Source organism: Buteo buteo, chromosome 3 (assembly GCF_964188355.1).
Source record: "Buteo buteo chromosome 3, bButBut1.hap1.1, whole genome shotgun sequence".
NCBI lineage: Eukaryota > Metazoa > Chordata > Aves > Accipitriformes > Accipitridae > Buteo > Buteo buteo.
Window position 1 is genome coordinate 18,385,163 of NC_134173.1, and position 13,507 is coordinate 18,398,669.

The 13,507-nt window shown below is 38.0% G+C and overlaps 1 protein-coding gene across 1 annotated transcript in view; it reads right to left on the reverse strand.

The window, feature by feature from the left end:
* LDLRAD4 (low density lipoprotein receptor class A domain containing 4) overlaps positions 1-13,507 on the reverse strand; it is a 312,128-nt gene that overhangs the window by 237,322 nt on the left and 61,299 nt on the right. Inside the window, exon 6 of the mRNA XM_075022927.1 lies at positions 11,282-11,412. The gene's annotated coding sequence lies outside the window, so the exon portion shown is untranslated. The remainder of the gene's footprint in view (positions 1-11,281; positions 11,413-13,507) is intronic.

Here is a 13,507-nt window from a genome sequence, read left to right on the forward strand (position 1 = left end):
ATCTGAAATCTTTCATCCTGAGTCTCTGCCTTAAGTCTTCATTTTTTAAGTATTTTAATTTCAGTCAGAACAACTCAGCTGTTTCATGAAGGAGGACAAAGAAAAATATCTTGTTTGGCCCTTGTTAAAAAGACAGACTTTTAAGAGAAAAGTTTCAAAGACTGATGCTTCCAAGAAAGGGTCTGGGGTAGTTTTGGATAAAGAAAATACCTTCTGTGACCCTCAGGATAATTTCTGCATACAAATAACGTCTTTGAAAAGATACAGATTGCTCATATTCTTTAAAATGTAGCTAGAGTTTTGCAGCTGTGGTCTCAAAAGGGTCAGGTCTGCCAGAGCATCCCCTCCTTCCCACCCTGCGAGGAAGTTCCACTGAAGAAACAGACACCACCACAGAGAGCAAAGTGGTCAAAGGAAGAAAGGAGAAATCCCAACTATGGCTTCCTCTTGCAATCATCAGGACAAGATATCATTAGCACATGTAATTTTGCAAGTATAGATAGTAAGGAATCTGTCTCTGCAAGAAGAGGGTAAAACAGGAGTAGTGGAGTGTGTCTAACACCGGAGACCAAAATTCTAAACAATAATTCAAAGATTTTACATGTGAGAAGAGTGCCATAGACTTTATCAGGGTGCAACACTTTAGTGCATCTCTCTCAAGAACAAATGTGCTTTGCAGTTTTTTCTTAGGATTCCCAGCATATGAAAAACACTATCTACGTGCCAGTCACCAAACCACCATGGGAATAAAAGACAGCCACTACCATTAACGCCGGCGCATCATACGGAAGACTAGACAGTAACAAGGACAGCAGGGAGAGAGTAAGCTTCCTGTATCTCCAACTTTCCTTTGCTGCCCTTGTATGGGGAGTCCATGAGTATGGAAAAACACTTACTATCATTTTCCCTATCATAAAAACCACAAAGTACTATCACAGTAAATGATAGGGACAAATGGACTATGGACAAGGACACTGCCATAAAACTGGCACTGTGAAAGCTGCAGGGTTTCTTTTTGTTTAGTATTTTGTATATTACAGCAAGTTTCCCTAGTAACATACAGCTGAGATTCCTACACTTCCATTATGACGGCTTACTAAATCAGCACAGGTTAATATTAAGATTTTCCTATGGCATTAAAGAAGACTACTCAGAATTGTAAGTGAAAAAAAATGAACATTTGACAGTGAAAAAGGATCAGTTTAAGCTAATGTTGCATCACAATGTAAACCATACTTAAAGTACAAGGAATAATAATTAATCTTGATTCATGAAACTCACTGAAAGATAAATTAGATGCTCATAAATTAGATATCGCCTGAACAATCAGGCATTTTCATCCAAAAGGTTGGGGGATAATGTGAAAATAAATTATTTCCATTTATTATAAAATTTAAAACAAACAAACAAGAAAAAAACAAACCCACACCACAAACCACTATATTTTTCCCAAGCTCATTAAATGCAACCTTGAAACAACTGTCCAACCTTCAAAGAATATTACTACATAAAACTTTCCTACAATTTTTTTTCTTACTTCCAAGTAATTTTTCAAATAATTTCATTTTAAAACTTACTAATTGAAAACATCAGAGGAGCCAAGAAAGCAATGTGATGCAGTGTAAAATCATGCAAAAAACAATTAAACTGCATACAATTGTCAACACATCCTTTTTTTTGAAAAAGTCTTCCCCATAATAAGTATCTACAGAATAAAATCTTGACGAATTTTCCTTAAAAATCCCTGATCTTTTCCTGCTCTATAGAATTTGAAATAATTATCCTTAACTTGAAAATAGTTCCATTTTTGCGAGACTGGTTTCTGTTTCAGGATGGCAACTCTGTGGTAACTGCTTCTCTTTTTGTTGTTTTCCATTTCTAAACATATGCTTTGATCCCCTTGGTCTTGCTGGTAGAGCAGTCGCCTCACACACACAGTCTCTCTTTGAAGCCTTCCCACAGTGCCAAGAAAGAAGCAGGCTGTGGCAGCAGGCTCAGCGTTCTCCGGTTATGCAACAGATTAGATCATTATCAACAAAACTGGATGCCTCCAGCAGAGAACAGAAATAGGGAATTCGAGAGCAAGTTTTTCTTTACTTTTTGAATTAAGGACGGCTGCTTGGTCAATTTGAAAGAAGGAAAAAGTTACCGGGACTTAAGAGCTGGTCATATCAGAGAAGATCACTCTTCAGTGAAAAGCTCTGTAATAAATATTACCCTCACATTTATCATTCAGTTCTCTTCCCTCCTTCGAAGGAAAGTTTTCCCATTCATTGTATAACACAAAAGAAATATTTGACTCAAACTGATGCCAATAATTTAAGAAGCCTGGTTTAGCCACAGAAGAATCAAGTGGATTTCATTCCTCAAAGGATGAATGGCCTCGTGCCAACAGGATGCAGAAGAGTCCGGGTCCTCACATACCTGCAGAGAGAATCTGTGCATCCTACCTACAATACATCATTTGCCCATAGTCTGTGCATGCGGATATCCTACAGGTCTGTCACATTTCTCTCTCCTCTAGTTGCTCCAACAACTTTTACATCATCAGTTATGTAAACTGGCTTTTAGAGATGCTTCAGTTCAGGATTTCACTTCAGTTAAAGGATAAAGTATCTACTAATCGGTCATGGAGTGAAGATATGGATTTTAAGTCTTCATATACAGCAGAAAAATATATACTTTTTTAAGAAAATGCCTTGCATAGCTCCATCACTGTGCAACTGCGACATCCGGTTGTTTTCCTTACAGATAATTGCAAAGAAGTGTTACACTACATGAAACAAATCCCTTGAGTCAAGTTCTGACAATGAACATCTAGTGAGAAGAGATTATATAATATCAAACAGATTAAACTATTTATTGTTTGTATGTAAGACTACAGTTACTGAGGCTAACAAATGGATGCAAATTTAAACAAACGGAGGTTTTGAGAAGCCTAACTAAAAGCTTTTATAGTTTCTACAAAAGACATTAAGAGTATTTAGATCTTGGACATAGGAATAAAGTAAGTACAAAACAGGTTAATAGAGAAAAAGCTGTATGGTTGCTCTTAATAAGAGAAACTATTCTTATAGTGCTTTAATGTGTTAATTCTAGACGATTATAAGTTTGTAAACTTAGAAAGCATTACTGAAGTTGGGCTTTGCTTTTCAAGTTTCCACAAGATTACCACTGAAAAATGTTGTGCATCTGGTTATATTACAAGATAAATGTAACATTAAAAATAATGTTATCCAATAAAATAAGGATTATTAAGTATGGCCGAAGTTACATGGCCAGTGTAATTTGTTTACTAATGCAAATTATCATTAGATAGTGAGGGGCTTAAAGAAAATCTAGAAATCAAAAGCTCTGTGTTTTGGGCTTTATTTGCAGGAGGTATTTTCCAGATACGACTATTTTTTTTTATATATCATATACATCTGGCAACTATTAAGGCAAAGGAATTATGAGCATAACAATGAGTTCTTAGGACTCACTTGTTACCATCCTTGTTTGACATGAACACTGAAGAATCAGAAATCCGTGTTCTACTGTCTCTTATGCAATCATACAATACTTTATTGTATAATGTGACTCCTTAGAAGCACAGACCTAAATAAAACCAGGTGTTTAGCTGGACTGCCTTCATCTCTACCTTTATGCAACAGTCAATAATAATTAAAAACTACACATGAAAAAAATAACTGGCATTTCTCCCAATTCATGCCAGAAGAAAAATCACTGATGAGTCAAGTGAGTCTGTAAGTGGGACACAAAGTATGATTCATAAGTCATTGCTTCAGGTTTAATTCTTGTGAGAAAAAAAGCTCCATCAATAACGTTAGATAGAAACTCAAACTCTCACTTTCATTACAAAAACATAACATCAAATTAACTACGTCTTTTCAGTTCTGAGCATTTCTGTTAGGTATGTTCATAACAAGGGTTTAAAGCCATGACCAGTAACCTTCAGCAGCTCCTGCCGGCCATGAAGTCTTTCGCAGAGGACGGTGAGCGTGTCGGACCGCTTCCCTGCGCCGTCCCCTACAGAGGGCTGGGGCGCAAGCTCTGGCGTCCACTGTGGGGGCGAAGGGAATGGGACCTTTCCGACTGAGGCCGCAGGGAAAGACTCAGTAAGGTGCAAACCAGTCACTGCCAGCATCTTCGATAACACGAATTTATAAAAGCAGCTGAGATTCAGCGAAGCTGCTGAGTTTGCTTATTTTTTCACATGTAAGGTTTAGGTAAATTAGACTATAACACTAAAAAAAGGGAATCTCAGTCCGATGAGATGATGGCAGAGGAACCAATGGGTGCAAGAACGATCACCACTGCTCCCCTTTCAGACAACAGCTCAGATACTCAGCACCATGTCAAAAATGACCTCTGTGCCTCAGCTTTTATAGCAAATTGGGTTTTCAAGTGCATGCCCCCTCCTCTGCCCTTCATATTTATCTCATTTCTTTCTTTCCAACCCACACCCAAAAATTGCTCTGTGAAGCAGTTCCAGTTTAAACCCAAAGGACATTTATCACAAGATGATTTTTAATATTTAAAGGATAGTAGAAAAAAATACATAAGTCTAAACCTATAAAGAAACAAAAAATAAAGATCCAGGGGCCTTTTTCATTAAGGAGCTAATAAAATAGGAAAAGCATCTAAAACAACCCCTCCTTCAAAACCCAGTATGACCTTGCTGTTCAGTCACATCCCTCAAGCTGACCACTGAAAGAAATGTAAAGTAATGCTCGTTTCCCCACATCTCCTGTCACAGGCCAAATGACAGCTCTGACACTGGAAACGGACTGGCAAAATATTTTATTCCTCTTTAGCCTCGGTCAAGAAAAATGTGAGAAATTTTAAAAAAATTAAATCACCATGCTACTGTTGGACACTTCGCAATGTAATCATACATGATACTTGTACTGCAGAAAACAGGAGCCAAGATTAAACTTCTAAAATGTAGCTGGATTTAAAATGTATGCTGCTTCACTTACATACTCAGTTAACAGGCCTTTAAAGAAAGCTTACTGAAGACACTCCAGTAGGTGCAATCTTAAGACAGAAAAAGTGAGCATGACCTTGGGTTCTCCCTTAGTATTCGGTGGCATTTCTTCTTTAATGTTTTAAAATCATCAAAACAGTAAGCACTAACGTGGACACTACTGAACACACATGCTTTGGCAAAGGGTGGCAAAAATTACTTGAATGAGTGTCTTTTGTTTTATGTGCTCATTTACATTCCCCTCAGGAGCAATGTATTACCAATGTCACTGCTATGAACAAGTAAGTGACATATCAATAATGATCATTTATTAATAAATACTTCACTGGTTCCATGAAGTTAATCTTCATATACACCCATGAGGCAGGAAATTATTAGCCAGCATCTCCCATGGGGAAGCTGAAGTCATGTTATAGACTTGTCTTAGTCCATGCAGTGATTCAGGTGTCAAAGCCGTAAGTAACAAACTGTAAGAAACCCTGCCTCCTAATTCTACTTTCAGATCACTGAATTTTGCCCACGTGCTAAGAAGGAAACTATCAGGATGATGCTGTCTCATCATAACTGAAATGTAAAATTAGCATTTATTAAAAGCTGTTAGAAGCTTAAAGATAAATTTGCCATTAAAAGGGGAAACACAAAAAAACATAATTTATCAGCTGGTCTCCCCTTCATCTTCCAAGGATGTAGGGGTGCTAACTGTTACAGAGTTACTGTTCCCTCAGATTAACACAGGCCTTTATTTGGAATGAACATTTTTTTATACAGAACTTGAGAATGTTTACTCTGTCTAAATTTATTGACTTCTCTTTAACCTGGCTCCTAATCCTCAGATACTCCCCTATGTCTGAATAAGAACTGAATGCTTATGAGGAAAAGCAGGATAAATATAAAGAGTTTAAGAAAAAAAAAAAAAAGAAAAAAAAAGAAATATAAGAGAGATGTTTTGCTGCACAACACAAATTTACTGCTCATTTCCCCAGTCTGTTTCTAATAAAATTAATACAGCAATGAGAACATTGAATGCTAGGTACTCCTCTACTTCTACAATGAGAGTGCAGTGGTTGTCTTCAAAAAGGGAAACCTCCTGTGGTGCTCACAAACTGCAGGTGCATTACAAAAGTAGGATTTTATCCATATGTTAAAATGCTCATTTCCAGCACATCTGAATTAGCACAGTAAATGCTTCAAAGCTGAGTAGTACACTGACTTGGAGAGCTCCCTTTAAAACTACTTAGAAGTGCACAGATAAATCCCTTAACAAGCTTTCATATCTCCACCCATGAGTTAAAAAATTAGGCTGCAAATCCTGCAAGACTTCCAAGGGCTCTGGATTCTCACTTGTCGAGAAAAAAAAACACAACATCTACCTTTATTGTGTGCAGCAAAGTATTTCTGCTATCACCCAGAATCCAGGAGGTGAGAACTTTAGAAACAGTGAAGTTCTACTGAATTTTAAAAAATTGGTTAGGAGCTCTGCACAGAGATTTGAATGAGTTCAGGGTTTTGTGCAGACTTCTTCGATCTCAACTGTCAACTGCTTGCTCATGCTGAACTTACTGATGAGGAAATCCTCAGAACATGCAGCAGCAGCCCACTGCAGGAATGTTATTAAGAACGTTCCAAAACCAACTTTGGTGCCTGAACAGTTCTTTCCTTTCCTCAAGTTCTTAAAAGTAAAGGAAATTAATGGGACAAATTCTGGTGAGCATGGACAATGCAACTCTTCTATATTACTGCACTGAAGAAGACCCAGTTGTTCATTTCTCAGCTGACTGAAGACCAGCTTCCACTAGTGAAGTTGTTTCTTCCTACAGGTAACACTCATGGCCACTGTCTCTCTAACGATCAGAAGACAACATGCATCACTGCAAGTGCTACAGGCCTATATACCACAGCACAGACACACAAAACACTGCTCATTTCCACCATGAATTTCTAACTTAAAGGTGAGTAGACAGACCAATCTTCACAAAGTCTGAACACAGCTCTCATAGCATATTCTTCTGTAAGTGTTGGGACAATACACATTATTAAAAGCAAAGGAATAGGAGCTGGAATAGCAATAGAATCATATAGGCTACGAAAACCATACAAGCAAATGTCCAAAACATGCTTGCAACAAAAGATTAATTTCATTGTCTTCCATATAGGCAAAAAAAGCAACAACTAACATATTCCTCAATAAAAATACTTCTTGTAAGCCTGGAAGCAAGATTAAACAGAAAATACAGGATGAACCCTTCATGAAGTGCTTCAAATGACTTGACTTCTGACTCCTCACCTTATTTTATGGGGAGTTCCACTGAGCGCAATGGGAATATTCTTGCGCGCTTTGTGCAAGGGTCTTTACAGGATGAAGACTCAATTGCTGATGCATTATTTTACTTGGGCTGAGGAATCATTCCAAACCAAACACGAGAGCACTGTGCTTAATACAGCAACAAAGTTTTGAAATTAATCAAATGCATAATCAATTTTAAGCAATGAAATGTTGCACTTAACTGAATTTCAAAGGTCACCAAAGTTCAGCTCTAGCCCTTCAGCCGATCATCCAGATTTCTTACTGCCTCTCTGCTAGTCAGTAGTGACGGACAGGTAACCTCAAAGTCACTGTCACAAAGCTCAAGAGCTAAATGCTTCTTACAAATGTATTTCCATAATCATGTATATTGCTGATGATAGTAGAAATAAGCAATGTAACACAGGAAGTCCATGCTCTTCTGTTCTGATTATAACTTTTTTCATAAAGGGGTGTTTGCTTATATGTGAGAAAGGAGAATGAAAGTGGAGGTCCCTCCTGCTTCCACTGGGTACCACATGGTGGTACCCAATCCAGTGTGCACAACAAAATGGACCCAACAAATCTTATCTCCTAAAACAGATGTTCTTGAATCTCACATTCATTCCCCAGTCACAGCAGTCAAAATCATTATTAGTTCTAAACAAAAAATTATTTGATGCTTATGAGTGTATACAACATTTTTAAAGGTGGTACAAAGACTGCTGTGTCACTATCTTCTAAGTTCTTGCTTTGAAAAACTACTTCTTAAATTTTTCCATAATACTTCTTACTAGGTTGATATACAATTTCTTTTCTGTCAATGTCAATACAGCAGTATTTGATATGACTTTCTCCAAAAGCAAGCCAATCACAAAAAATATATATATAATATTTAGAAGATACATGCATTTGATGCCTTATTTTATCTTCTCTTCATTTACAAGTAACTCCTGAAATTTGAGCAATCCACTATAAGAAAAGAAACAACCTCTAACAACAAGTATTTCATCTATGCAAAATCCTCCTCCAGGGTCTCCAGAGAACAGGACAACCTAGCGCTTCATGGAACAGACTCCAAACCACTGAAGCAAGCGCAAGCTAGGTCGGAAGAGTTAAATAAAGCTGCTAAAATTCAGCAGCCTTGCAAGCTATTCCAGACTACAGCTACGGTAACCTACACTGGGTGTCCTCTGCATAAGCACCAGTGTGACTTTGTGGACTGCTGAGACTCAGTCTGTTGCAACTGGCATAAGTTGCCACAGGCGAGTAATCACAAGAAACTGACCTTGGCAAAAGCACATTTTACACTTCACTGCTGTTCAACTGTGTTATACTAAAGAGAGAGCAAGGGAGCACAAGCGGAAGGGGGAGGGAGGGAGAACAAAGGGGGATAGACAGAAAGCATAAAAGTGATCGCAGCCATTTTCGGCTTTACCTGCATTTAAGATTTTAAGAGAGGTACATCACCTCCTGTGCACATCACAACCTACACCTACTTACATCAACTCTACATGGTATTTTTAAACCAGTGGGGCCTGGGGTTTTCTGGGGGGAGGAGGGGGAGAAAGAAGGGAGATTAAGTACTAAATTAGGAATTAATACCTCAAAAAAATGTCCCAGCGGCGGGGGGGAAGTATAGAAGACAATTACAACTTCACATTTTCCTACCAGTGGATACTGAACAAATGAGCATTTTTAAATCGTTCTTTCCTCCTGTTTGGCTACACCTCTTGAGAGTACATTTTGGAATCAGCTGCAACAAATAAAGATTAAAGGTATTCCATGAGGTGTGCAGCCAGATGGCTTAGTCCTGATTTTTAAAGTTTCAGCTCAACCTTCACTTCAGAGGCTCTCTCAACAGCCTGGCAGCAATTTGCATGAACTAGTATGGTAGAATTCCCACCACTGCAGATAAAGTTGTGTCTGTCCCTTCTTAACCATCTTTGGTCTCCTTTGGTTTGGATCAGTTACGTCCTGTCAAATTTTTTCTTAGTTTCTGCATTAGATTTTTTTTGTATTGATTACCATACCTCCAAAGAAACAGGACCTGGCAGAGCAAGATGGCACAGGATGCCATCGTTAATGCTAACCCACATACTGCCCAAATTTCACAGCAAGTTTAACACAAGGATCTAACCTTGCAGGTATGCTGGGTTTCCAGGACATTCGGTAGTTGAAGCAAAACATGCACAAGCTTTGTACAAGTTCCAAAATACCCAATCATTCTCCACTTGGGAAGTGTACAAGGTATGCAAGTCTAAACAAAATAAGACTACGTGCACTTTATATCTCCATTTCCTTACCACTCTCAGGTCAGTGACCTAGGTATCAGAGCCCTCTCAAAAAAATCCCTATTATATGCAGATTCTCTTCCAAATCCTGAAGGCTGCTTCTCTCCTGTGTAGACAGTTTCTCCATTCCTCATTTGATTCCATAATTAACTCAAAAACCCTGCTACAAAAGCCAGCCTTTGTTCCTCTCAAACACCCAAACCTTTCACATCTCTGTCTTCACACAGTCTCCATTCCTCTATTACAACTCCTCTTTCTCCATTTCAGTCCTCCAAATGTCATTACTACCAGTAGGCTGAAGAAAAGTGGCTTTTTTTGGACACAGCCATGTTATTACTTTGAATCATTCCCATTTGACAGAGCACCATCATGGTTTAATGACCTCTGCCGTCACTTGCCAGGGAGACACAAGACTTAGCCCTGACAGCAGATGGCTGATTCACACACATTGACGTTCAGCGATTCAACAATGATATGATCACGCTCAGCCTATAAATTATAAAAACAGCAATTCTATGAAGCATGACTTAAAATTTCAAGGGACTGAAGTATTTCCGAGTCTGAGCTTCAGATCTGGGTCAAAAAGGTGCCAGCTGTGGATCTGCAGAATTTTAATCATCTCACCAGATTGTAGCTCTCTTTCTCACAAATAAATGATGTTTGGAAGGCCCACAGGCATGCTTTGTGACAGCAAGGCAGGACTCTGTCACGGGGCTGGATGGGCCACCAAAACACTCACTGTGTGTGTAAGAAACTCTTGTAGGGTCCTAGTACCTAGCAGAGAGTACACCTGATGGCTCTCATATTTCGCTGACTGTGCACCTGTACAGAAAATCTAATTATTAAAATTTTTATTCACCAAGTCCTATAATAATTAGTTGTAGTAGCTGAAAAAAAAGAAATCAGAAAGAGTGCACTAGTTCTGCAGTAATTACTGTAGGCCTTCAGGTTTGGCTATGATACGGTCACCATTTCTCACAATGGGGCACAGCAAAAGAAAGAAAAGGGTGACAAGAAAATAAGTACCTGAAAGGTACTCACATTCTCAGAAAGAGTGAATGTTTATTTTTACTAGCCCAAAAGTAAGTATATCTTTATATTACACAAGAGCACCCTCAGCTGAAAGCAAGGATTTGACATCTCTTACTTCTTCAATGCATATCCTCAACAACAGGTTATTGAATTAGTCTCTCTCTTTGCAGCTCGCTCTGTGTGTCTCATACCGCACCATATTTTAAAAATACGTGTCAGTCAATGCTGAATGAGCCATTTGACTTTATAGTTCAGTGGCTAGGATCTCATTTTCAAGTAATTTTTCTCATTAGGTAGAACAGAAACATTAACTGGGTCTTCCGCATCCAGGCAAAGAATTACTAATATGCTGGCTGCTCTGGGCATCTTACACTTCTCTCCCTCTTCCTTCCCCACCTCTTGCAACTATGAGAATTCCTTGAAACCAATACATTTCCACAAAAAATACCAGGGCTAACAAATCAAAACCTTCCGACATCTAGAAATTACTAGTAAGGTTTAGCTATAGCTATGTATATATATGTATACACACACACACCACCACATACTTATATATATTGCTATAAAACATGTATCAAAAATTATGTTGTGGTACAGTATGGCTGAAACGTTACTGGCACAAGATTAATTTGACCAAAGTATTCCTCTAGTGGCAAAAGATTAGTTTGTTTGAATTAGATTTACCTTTCTGGAAGTGTTTCAGAAAGAAGTCTTGTCTAGTTTAAACTCATCCAACACAACATAATGATATCCTTGAAGTCCAGAGAGTCATGAGATTCTTCCTTTTCCTTCTGGTTGTGAATATTGAGCGTGATCTACAAGAAAAAGAAAGTGGGGGGGAAAGAAGTTTGACAGGCAATCCTTTGTGTTCTCAGTGGGCCACTATTTTCAAAACCCTTACAGAACACAGCACTGACTCCAGAAGATCAATCAATCAATCGCTACTGCGTTTCCAGAAAGAATTCAAAGCAGATTTTGTTCTTCCCTAGGTATCTCAACAAGCCACACCAAGGAGGCAGTTTTCCATGTCAGATATTCTGTCTCCCTCTTTACTGTCTTAAACACAAAAATACTAAAGTGAAAGGCCTGATGATGTTCTGCTTCTTTTTAAAAAACCTGTAACTTACAGTTTACATTTTCTGCTATAAATTTAAATTTAGCATCAGGGAATTTGTAACTTTCTGTTTGAACTTACCTAAGAGAAAGAAAGGTTACGGTTTCTGTGCTGTGAAGTGCTAAAACCCTTCACAAAACCAATATCAACCCCTGAAACATAAGTAAAACCATGAAAAACATGAAATACCTTTTCTGCTATTAGACACCTCAATTAATCAACAGCTATTAGTGGGTAAGTTACATACTCAACAGCTTTGTCGAATAAACATGTCTTAGTCTAGAAACAGCTGTGAAAAGTTCAGCAGTGCTCTGCTAACTCTGGGATTTCCAATTTTCTGGAGAACATCACTTTTTCTGGATAGCATGTTGAACACGTAATTTTGTAGATACTCATGCTGTGTAATATCAGCTCAATCTTTCTAGTTCTTTCAGTAATAGCAAGCAAATTCACAAAAGCTTCGCATCAGATTTCACAGGCATGTGTGTGCCTCTCTCTTAGTACCCAGGCCACCGTGCCAATATGTAGGATTAAACTTTTTCCAAGGTTGAATAAGCCACCATCTGTCTATCTTGTGTGGTGCTGTGCGCCATCCGGGAGACTTGTCCCTTAGAGCATGTTTCTACCATATGTCACTCCTGAGTGATCAGTTATGCCAAGACATTTGGGAAAAAATGACTAAGTCGAGCTGGAAAACCCTTTCCGAATTCCAGAGGAGGTCTGCCAAGCCTGTATTTGCAAATAACTTTGCATCCACCGATTTTTGCATATATTGTATGTAAAAATAAGTAACCTTTACCCAAACAGACAAAACAATTATTTGGATGATGTACCTGCCCTCCATTGTCCAGAACTCATGTGCTTTTTAGTAAACCAAGAGATTCAAGTATGATGCACTTTCAGGAAAAATACAACAAACTTTTACAGAAGAATTATGACTTTTAGGATAACTAAGTTAAGAAAGGAAAAAAACAGATGTAAAGAATATATTTCAAGAAAGGCTCTACCTGGTATTTTAAAGCCACAATGTTTCAGTAATTTCTTTCAAAATACTCAACTAAAAATACATAAGGCAACTGAATGCAAGGCTTCTTCCTAATAATAACGGTATCTAAAATGCTCACCTGCATGCAAACTGACCACCTACACTAAATGTTAAACTGCTGATATATCATAGTTCATGCAATTAGAATTTGTCTAGTAAAGAATATGACTCTATCCTATTTTAGATTCAAAGAACCATTTTATGTTCCAATTACTCAATTATTAAATTAAAACTCAAGCCAGCATCGCTCTTATGGCCAGCTCAAGGCTGCTCATTTATATAACTGACTTTCAAGGGCACTTGGTTACAAAGCAATTAATACCAGCAAAGAATCTACCAGATCTGCTACTTAATGTTAAGGAAGACATTCTTAAGAACACTAAAAGAAGAGAGAAATTAGTAAGTCGTGATTACAGCCTCCCTGAGTAAGTTTGACATGGGAAGGAAATCTATTCCTAAGGGCCACAGTAAAAGTATTAAATATCAGAAGACAAATTATAGGAATTATTACATTTAGTGACAAAAGTGAGGTGAGGAGCAGTACTAATGTCCAAGAGAGAACATTCACAGAATTTTAGGGTCCTTTGTCTGTGTTTTTTTTCTTCAGAGTTTGGACAATCATTGAAAAAAGGGGAAGATGTGAAACAAGAATTCACTACGGCCCATTTGGATTTATAGAACAAAGGGCAACAAAAAGCAGAAAAAGTTCATGTTAGACGAAGAATAAAGACGTGATTATTAAAGGAAAATG